Below are 9,974 nucleotides of genomic sequence, written 5' to 3' on the forward strand. Positions count from 1 at the left end.
TGAAGACTTTCTGTTATGCCCAGCTCCAACCACAATCTTCCCTTAACCCATCCCAATTCCTTTCCAAGAGGTACTGTTTCTGATACAAAAATGCACTTAAAGTCAAGTGGATAATTAATATATATGTATATATATATATATATATATATTTACTGCCCTACAAAAAATGCTATTTCTGGGAGACACATACTTTACAAATATCACTAAACACAACAGGAAAGGCTTGAAACACGTTCATTTGTTCATGAGCAACCCCCCCACTTTGTTAAAAAGAAAGATCCAGAACAAATGTTTTAACTAATGTCATCCTCATAAACAATCATTTGTTGTTGATCAAGAAATGGTTACAAAATGCAGGGCATTTATGGGGGAATTTCATAATTTCTAAACAAGTCTGGCATTTCATTAGCCGTTGAAAATGAAAAGCATACCAGGATGATTCAGATATTTTCCTTTTAAGCCGTGCAAACCAGAAGAGAGAGAAAGGGCTTTCTTGGTGTAAAATGTGCATAATCTGTACTTTATTAATATTATTAGCTGATCCAGATCCAGATTTTGTCAGACAATCATAACAAACCACAGGCGTATATAAAAGTCAATAAACAGCTTTTTTTTCTGCAGAAAATGAATTTTTAAGATTAACTTTGCAATTACCGTATATACTCGAGTATAAGCCGAGTTTTTCAGCCCACAAAATATGCTGAAAAACTCTACCTCGGCTTATACTCGAGTTAAGCTCAAAAACGGTTGCCGGCACCTAAGAATAGTCGCCGGCGTCCAAGAATAGTCTCCAAGAATATTCGCCGGCGTCCAAGAATGGTCACCGGCATCCAAAAACGAGATGCCGGCACCTCCAATGGGAGCAAAAACCCTAAATTTTTTGATTGAAACTTACCAGAAGCTGCTGCATTTCTCACCCTAGGCTTATACTCGAGTCAATAAACTTTCCCTGTTTTTGGAGGTAAAATTAGGTACCTCGGCTTATACTCGGGACGGCTTATACTCGAGTATATACGGTAATGGTTTTTTTTCTTATTTAACAGAGAAAATGCTTTTGAATAATGTTGCCAACCAACTTTTATATCTGTCATTTGTTCACCCATTTATGGTCATCTCAAACTCAGGGGCAGATTTATTAAAAATCAATATCAAATATAAATGATCCTATTGGGAGAGACTAAATTGATGCGGCATAACTGTTACATTTGCACTTCAACAAGAATGTCATGCAATTGTGCTGGAAAATCAGGCTGGCATCATTTCCAGTATTCGGAATGAGCGTGCATCAACTGACGAAGGCCACGATGGGAACGCTGAAGCTGAAGCTCCATTGACTGATTGCCAGTCCAAGCCTGAATGGTATGATTGGTCAAAGATCTAGAACCCCTTACTAAGGTATGGACAATGTCAACTTTTTTTGTATTTTAAAGTTTTTTCTAGTATATTCATTCAGTATTGATAAAATTATGGTATTGTATGAATCCCCTTCCTGGAAGAATGTTCACCCTTAAATCAAGTGAAGGAATAAGCAGGATTTTTAATCATCTTGCAATAAGCTGCTGGCCCTAGAGCTAGGGACTAGATCTCCCATCATGGGATTAAAATATCCTATGAGGGTTTATGCCAATGTTGAAGAGGATGAAATTCTCAGTAAAACACTCCTATTGAACTTACCAGCTCTCCAAAGTAAGTGGCCAAAACAATATAGGGGCAAAAACTTCCCCTTACATTTGCACCCCTTACTCTCCATGCTGATATTACATTTTAATCAAACTTCAGAAGGTCAGATACAGTGCTGCTTAGGAAGTCTGAGCTAGAACAGCATCCAGAGATGATTGTATGAACAAAGAATATATACCTGGGTTTACAATTAGTAGAAAGGATTTGTTTGTGGCCACCTCCAGACATTGAGAGCTGGGGGATTTTTTTCAGCAGTGCTGCTTTAAATGTAAAAACACACTGAGAGCATATTTTCCGCCATCAATGAAGCTCCAGAAACAGCCAAAGCCTCCTCCCTTCCACTGAAAAGGCAGTTTTCGTGACAATTCTAGAGCCTTGATGTTGCTAAAGTATAGTATAAATTGCATAAATGATAAATTTATTCTCTTATCCTGGTTTATCTTGAAAAAAATTTCCCCATAAAACATTTTACTTTTATGTTGTTTTTTATATAAACGTCCAGTAAAACACGAGCCCAAGCTTTTTTGAACAGACGCAGTTATCTGCATATTTTTAACAACATGAGATCACTTGTTTTCTTCAGTAACTTTCCTTTCTTGATCTGAGACTTGGTCATGGTGAATAGTTGGGATTTCTTTCTGTTCTTGTAATCTCGGCTTTAGGGACAGGTGACCTCCATCTCTCCAGCTGTTGCAGAACTACAATGGACATGAGTAATTCATGTTTGTGTGTGTGTACCAAAAAAAATGATGACCCCCTCTGAATTTACACTTAAGTGTACTTAGCAGCTCAATGATAATGAGAAGGCAATCTCGGGCTTGCAGGCTTTCTTCCACTGCCTCCGATCATGCCATGCCATGGCAATGCAATACAATATATGTCTTGGTAGCTCCCTAACATTTTCTCACAATTTTCACATAATATTTCAATGAGTTAGCTTCAAATTAGAGTTTGGGGTCTACAAAAACTGGGAAGGCTCTGAGCAATTCTATAATAATTGAGCCCTCAATTCAACCTTATTGACATGCAGCGGCAGGTAATAGCAATAATAGTCAACTATTTAACACAAACAAAAACCAAAATGTCTTCAAGATGGTATGAAAAGTAGCAAAAATAATGATCAGATGACCAACAAAGAAGGGGTCAGTAAACAAATGAGCATCTATAAAACCATATCAAATAGTCAAAAGGGCATGACATGAAATTAAACATCAACATTTTGTGCATAAACCAGGTTCTCATGTTGCTGACTTGGATGTACTAATATGGTGGTCCTAATACTGTGGTCTTATGTAGAGCTGCTGGGATTTCCACCTGGGTGTACCAAGATGGTGCTTTGGACGTATTCACTCTGGGCAGTGGACCAAGGTGGTGGTTTAGGAGCATCTAGTAAACATGAATCAATATCAGTAATACTGATTCATAACCATCTCTTCTCCTCTATTGATAATGCCAAACAGAGGCTCTAAGTAGAGAATTTAGAGTTTTGGACCTCTTTAGGGAGATTCAATTGAATTGCTCCATTCCTGAGTCTCTTTATCTTCCCTTGCTTGAAGCCTCAGCTAGCCTAGAAAAATAGATTATCATTTAGGAAAAGGCATGTGCTCAAACTGAGAACCACATCAAACCATAGCCTAACGATTAGACTTCATTTGTCACTGCAGATTTTGGCCTGAAAATGCACAATTAATGGTTTTCAGGATGAAATATGCCCTATGTACAGTATGCTGTGAAGGTTAGATACCATTAATGCAACTCACCAGTATTGATGTTTACTCAACCTGTGTTTTTCCACTGGAAGAGAAACTGCAAAGTGTTACATGAGTCTTGGTCCATCAAATAAAATAAAACTACACTGGGTCCCAATGCAGTCCACCATGTTGCATTTAATGGATACATGATCTTCTACTCCCCAGTTGCACCAGTGCAATGCACTAAGTTAGTCTGTATGAAGTCATAAATACAAAACCCTTTTTAAATGCACGTGGATCCGTTGGGCTCTGAGTTTTAGTAATGCCTAGCCCTTTGACCACTGATCCAGAACCATCCAAACGATTCCCCTTTAAGCTTTATCGCACTGCCCAGTTCCATAACTTCATAAGGAGAGGTTGGTATTTAAATGACATTTACTGATATCATAAAATACTTATGAGGTTAACATTTTCCTTATTCATTACCTTATTCCCTTAACAACCTCAAATTACATTTTCATTACCTTACATTATTGAACTTAGTCAATTCATCTTCAGTTGTTCACCCAAGACTATCGGCCATTGTCTTCATGTCTTCAAACAAAGGATTAGAATAAAATATGAAGAACCTTCTAAAATAAAATAGTGTTGCTTTTTTTCCCTTTCTTTCACTATAGCAGTTCTATCTTGCTTTATGGTAAGGATTATTTAAATCAAACCATTAATAGTGGACAGATTTATCAAAGCTCGAATTTCAAATGTGAATGTGAATTTTTTTTTTTACTCTAATAAATTCGAATATACTCCCAACTTGAATGGGAGGTTATTTAAGAAAAAAATTGAATGCCTACTATTCGATCAAATAATCCCGACCCAAAAATTCCCTCTGAAAAAAACTCAAATGTCAGGAAGGTAATTAACATATTTAAATGATTCAATGGACCTCTGCCATTGACTTGTAAATGAACTAGGCACGTTTTAGGGTGTATATCCTTTAAGAATTAGAATTCGACTATTCTCCAACTAAAACCTGACGAATTACTGTATAAATCAACGGGAGAGGTGCAATGACCAATTTGGAGTTGTTTGTAGCCTTCTTGACATTCAAGTTTGACCGAATTCGATTCAAGTTTTTGAGTCTGTAAAATTAGTCCGAGTTTTACATATTCAATTTTTATAACAAATAATCAAATATTCAAATTCCAAGAAAAATCGAATTCATGTGAGTTTAAAAAAAACACATGAATTCAAAATTAATAAATGTGCCTCAATGTTTGAAGGATTTTCTAGTAGACTTAAATTATGAAGATTAAAATTAAGGAAAGACCGGTTAACCAGAAAACATGGATAACAGATCCCATACTACATATGTTTCGCTGATAGTATAATTGTAACATTATAAATAAATATTAATGAAATATTGATGTCGTTGCCCTCAGCATATAATGTAACAGTCGGTATGTTCGGTTCATCACTAAGATCTATTTTCTTCTGAATTTTTCTAATAAAATAAATGAAGATGAGTATGTCCCAAGGGCCTCCAATGGCAATCCACTATGAAATGTGTTCGTCATTACATTATGCCTAATTGTATCCCTATTTCACTGGAAGAGAACAAAACAAAAAACTCAGGCAATGTAGCTGATGAATATAAAACAATGGACAGTCGTCTTTTTTTTTTTATTATGCACCGGCTTCTTGGGGAGGAATTAAGAGGTTATGTGAGTGCAGAAATCCAATGCAAATTACATTACAAAAACTGTGGCCAACAATCCTTCCAGTATAAAAAGCTTTTCCGGATGTTGAGACTCTCTGTTCCCAGCATGGGGGGCTACTCGACTCTCATTATTCACGTACAACTCCCTGACATTTGACTTCTTCTTCTCAAGTCTCAAAAAGTCCCAGTGCTAGAAAAGAACAGGTGGAAAGATCTGATTTGGTTGGGTAAATAAAGAGTCCTAATTACAGGACTTAAGGTTTTTCATTGCTACAGAGATGGATTTGGAATTCAGTCGAGGCATTTGTAAACCAGGTGAAGAAAGCTCGAATTTCAAAGGCAGAGGACTGAGATTAGGACATCCTGGTGCAATTTCACAACGCTGATATCAGTCTAATTGATCTTAATTCATGGATATAGCCTTTGGCTAGGGCTCCAATATTCTCTCAGTAATTGTACTTCCACTTAAAGTGCCTACAAATCCCTTTAATCTAAGATTATTCTGTGGTGCATTTCTACATTTTTTTGGCCATACATGTTTTCATGCTGTTAGAAAAACAATTAAAGATATTATGGGAAGACCATCCCTCATGTTAAGCAAACAATTAAAATTATTAATAATTTATAATATAAAAATACCATGTACAGGTATGGGACCTGTTACCCAGAATGCTCGGAACCTGGGGTTTTCTGGATAGTGGATCTTTCAGTAATTTGGATCTTTATACCTTATGTCTACTAGAAAATCATGTAAACATTAAATAAACCCAATAGGCTGGTTTTGATTCCAATAAGGATTAATTATATCTTAGTTGGGATCAAGTACAAGATACTGTTTTATTATTACAGAGAAAAAGAAAATCATTTTTAAAAATTATTATTATATTATGGATTATTTGGATAAAATGGAGTCAATGGGAGACGGCCTCTACGTAATTCCACGCTTTCTGGATAACGGGTACTTCCAACTAAGAGATCATTATACTGGTGGAAAAACATTGCTATTGGGTTTATTTCATCTTTAAGACATTTTAGTAGGGCACCATAGCATTCACAAGGGGCATTTTCTTGCAAAAGTATTTTTGTTGCCCCCAAACCTAGTGCTGACTATATTAGATTGCACCACCAGATAGGAAAACAATTTTTCTATGATAGGTGCCTGAGTCGGAAGGCAGGAAGGACTGAGCAGCTCTGATCGCAACTGCATTTTTACGCAAGTACCTTTAATAAAAGTGGTTTTCGGTGCAACTCACTATGGGAAAAAGTGCAAGTTGTCCACTTCGCTTTTGTAAGTATATGAGCCCTTGTATGTTCAAAGGAGAACTAAACCTTTAAAATGAATATGGCTAAAAATGCCATATTTTATATACTGTAGAAATCCAATATACTGCAGCACACTATAACTTGTGTAAATATAAAGGTGTACTTTATTTGGCTCAATTACGAGCAGACATTTGGCAACGTTTCGGGCCTCGCAGGACCCTTTCTCAAGCCTCTCAAGAGGCTTGAGAAAGGGTCCTGCGAGGCCCGAAACGTTGCCACATGTCTGCTCGTAATTGAGCCAAATAAAGTACACCTTTATATTTACACAAGTTATAGTGTGCTGCAGTATATTGGATTTCTACAATTGAAGTTTGGATCCGTGGCAGGCGTGATCGAATACTGCTAGAAGCACCTGATCCGAAAAGAAAATTGTCTGAGGTGAGCACTCCAATTTTGTGTGATATTTTATATACTGAACTTATTGCACCAGCCTAAATTGTCAGCTTGTCAATAGCAGCAATGATCCAGGACTTCAAACTTGTCACAGGGGGTCACCATCTTGGAAAGTGTCTGTAACACTCACATGCTCAGTGGGCTCTGAGCAGCTGTTGAGAAGCTAAGCTTAGGGGTCATCACTAATTATTAGGGATGCACTGAATCCAGGATTCGGTTCGGGATTCGGCAAGGATTCGGCCTTCAGCAGGATTTGGATTCGGCCGAATCCTTCTGCCCAGCCTAACCGAATTCGAACCCTAATTTGCATATGCAAATTAGGGGAGGGGAGGGGAATCACGTGACTTTTTGTCACAAAACAAGGAAGTAAAAAATGTTTTCCCCTTCCCACCCCTAATTTGCATATGCAAATCAGGATTCGGATTCGGTTAGGTATTCGGCCGAATATCTCGCGAAGGATTAGGGGGTTTGGCCGAATATCTCGCGAAGGATTAGGGGGTTTGGCCGAATCCAAAATAGTGGATTCGGTGCATCCCTACTAATTATCCAGCAGAAAATGAGGTTGGTCTGTAATATAAGCTGATTCTACAGGGCTGGTTATTAAATTCTGTTGCTAATTGCACTGGTTGCTGTGCTGCCATGTAGTAATTATCTGTATTAATTACAAATCAGTCTTATATTGTGACATTTCTATTCTATGTGTACTGTATATTGTGAGTGGGTCCCTAAGCTCAGTAAGTGACAGCAGCACAGAGCATGTGCAGTGAATCAGCAGAAAAGAAGATGGGGAGCTACTGGGGCATCTTTGGAGACACATATCTTTACTGCTAAAGGGCTGTGGTTGCCTTTGGCTGGTACAGAAGCTCAAAACATTTCTAGCTACTTCTTTAGTTAAGCTTTAGTTTTCCTGTAAAACTCTGATGTATTGGAATATTAAGCTGGTGTAGGGATAGTTGATGCATCTGAATGGTGGGATGCCTACAATTAATCATATTAGCATGAATGTTTCAGCTATATCCTTCGACCTTTTTTAAGGAGCACAAAACTGCCCCCTATCAGCCTTACAAGCATTTTTCCCAGTTTAATAACAAGAAAACTCCCAGGCATTTTGCAAACCTGCAGCTGACAAGTTTACATTGAAATAGTAAGCTCCTAGGATTATGAATTTATGGCCTTTTCAGCGACATCATTTAGAGCGCACACGTGCACTTTTATAATAAGGTATAATAGCCTGAAGATTTATATGTCACAGGAATGTGCGTTTTGTGCCTGCGCCTCCGTGGAGAACAATAACGTGTGACAAATCATGTGGTCAGAACAGAACCATCTCATAAGGCTGCATGTTATTAAGCTTCGGTGTCAAACTTCAGCCACCTGATGGAAAATATAAAACACTACGCACCCTGGGGTGTTTTCTTTTTGCTCTTAATGAGGGGCATGTTCTCTTGGTTTTTTTTTTCTTTTTTGCATGGAAACAGAATGAAATTCAATGTTCCAGCAATGAGTATATGAAATTGCCGTACAGGGGGAAAAAAAGTGCAAGCAGCTGTTTGCCAAATGACTGGCCATGGGTCCTGCAGACGTCTCTGCTGCGGAAGTTGGGGATATGAGCCGTGTGCAGTAAAGAAGATGGATACAGCACATTAAACCTAATGGGAAGAAATGAAAGACAAATGCTCAACAAAACCAGATAGCTAGTGTTCATAATAGTGATCAATAGCCAGCTAATCTTTATGGGCCACTTATATGCTCCTTGAACACAGGGCCTGTTTTATAGCAGGGATATTAAATCTACATAAACACAAACTCACTCCGACTGTCTGCTTTTAATCATTCAGCCTCTGCCCATTCACTCATCATTCTGTCAAATGGTACAAATGAAGTGGTGAAGGCAAAACAGGTTTCCCCTACTAGGGGAAGTGAAGAAAAACTGCTGGATGAATGTTTCCCGTGGTGTAGCCTCTTCAGCGATGCCAGATCTTCAAAGAGGGTGGTTAAGCTCATGACTAGAAAGTTCATGGGGTAGAGTCCTGCAGCGTACCAGGCGAGTTACCCGCAAAAACCTGCGGTACCCTGCGTGTTGCAGGTAGACGTTTGGAAATCGGGTATAGACGCGTTCTCCGGGTTTGCGAGTCGGGTCACGGGTCTTCTCAATAGCCAGTTTTAATCCTTTCTTCTGAGCCCTTCCCGTTTTATGCCTACTTCTAATGATGTCACTTCCAGTTTACAATGACAGCACTTCCTGTTTCTTGATTGTCAGCGGGTCGCGGATCGGGTTGATAAGGTACTTGCGGGGAGGGTAGCGGGTCCATGCGGGTTGAGGGTCGCAGGTCATGGGTCGGGTTTAACAAATTGGTTCCACGAGGGACTGTACCATGTGGTCCCACAAGTGTATATAAAGCAGAGGAAGGGTCTAGAACTTTTTCTTAGCTCCCTATTAGGTTTTTATTGAAAACTTCACAAAAAAATGGTGGTCAGTTCCCTCCCCATCTGTTGGCAAAATATCCCGACAAAGAGTGGGCAAAGACAGTATCAGTCCAATTATGTGTCCATGTCTTGGCCACTGATGTCCTGAAAAAGTCAATAACCAAGAAATGTGTTGCTCCCATCAATCTGAGGGTTGAGGTGTATCCATTGTATTAAGAAGATAGATAGAACCCAACTGAAGATTAATTCATAACGTGGGGCCTTGTGAACGAGGACTAGCTTAGTGAAGGTTAAGATACAAGGCCAACCGAAGGTTAAGATACGAGGCCAACCGTAGCCAAAATGGGGATCCAGTCTGAAGACTACTTAGGCTGAAACTAGAGCGTAACTCTTAAACCATGTTCTTAAATGTTTGTAGGCGGGACTGCCATCAGAAATCCCATGGTCCCCAGGCGGCCCTAATTATTAAAGTATTGGTCACCTGGTACCATGGGCAGAGGGCACTGCCAACAAGTTGAAGGGGGCCCCAGTCACACTCTTACTTTCATATGTCCCCCCTCTGACTGCAGTGCCCCTGTCCCCCCTATGATGTCTATATGATTTATATTGATTTCTCTGTTAGCATCAGAGATGGGCTGGTCAGCAACCATCAAGTTTCTGCTGAACTAGTACTCCCAGCACTTCCACATTGGCAGGATAAATGATACTTTCTTGAAATCAACCCATGGGTTTATTGGCAACAG

This window comes from Xenopus laevis, chromosome 4L (genome assembly GCF_017654675.1).
Source record: "Xenopus laevis strain J_2021 chromosome 4L, Xenopus_laevis_v10.1, whole genome shotgun sequence".
In the NCBI taxonomy this organism is placed as follows: domain Eukaryota; kingdom Metazoa; phylum Chordata; class Amphibia; order Anura; family Pipidae; genus Xenopus; species Xenopus laevis.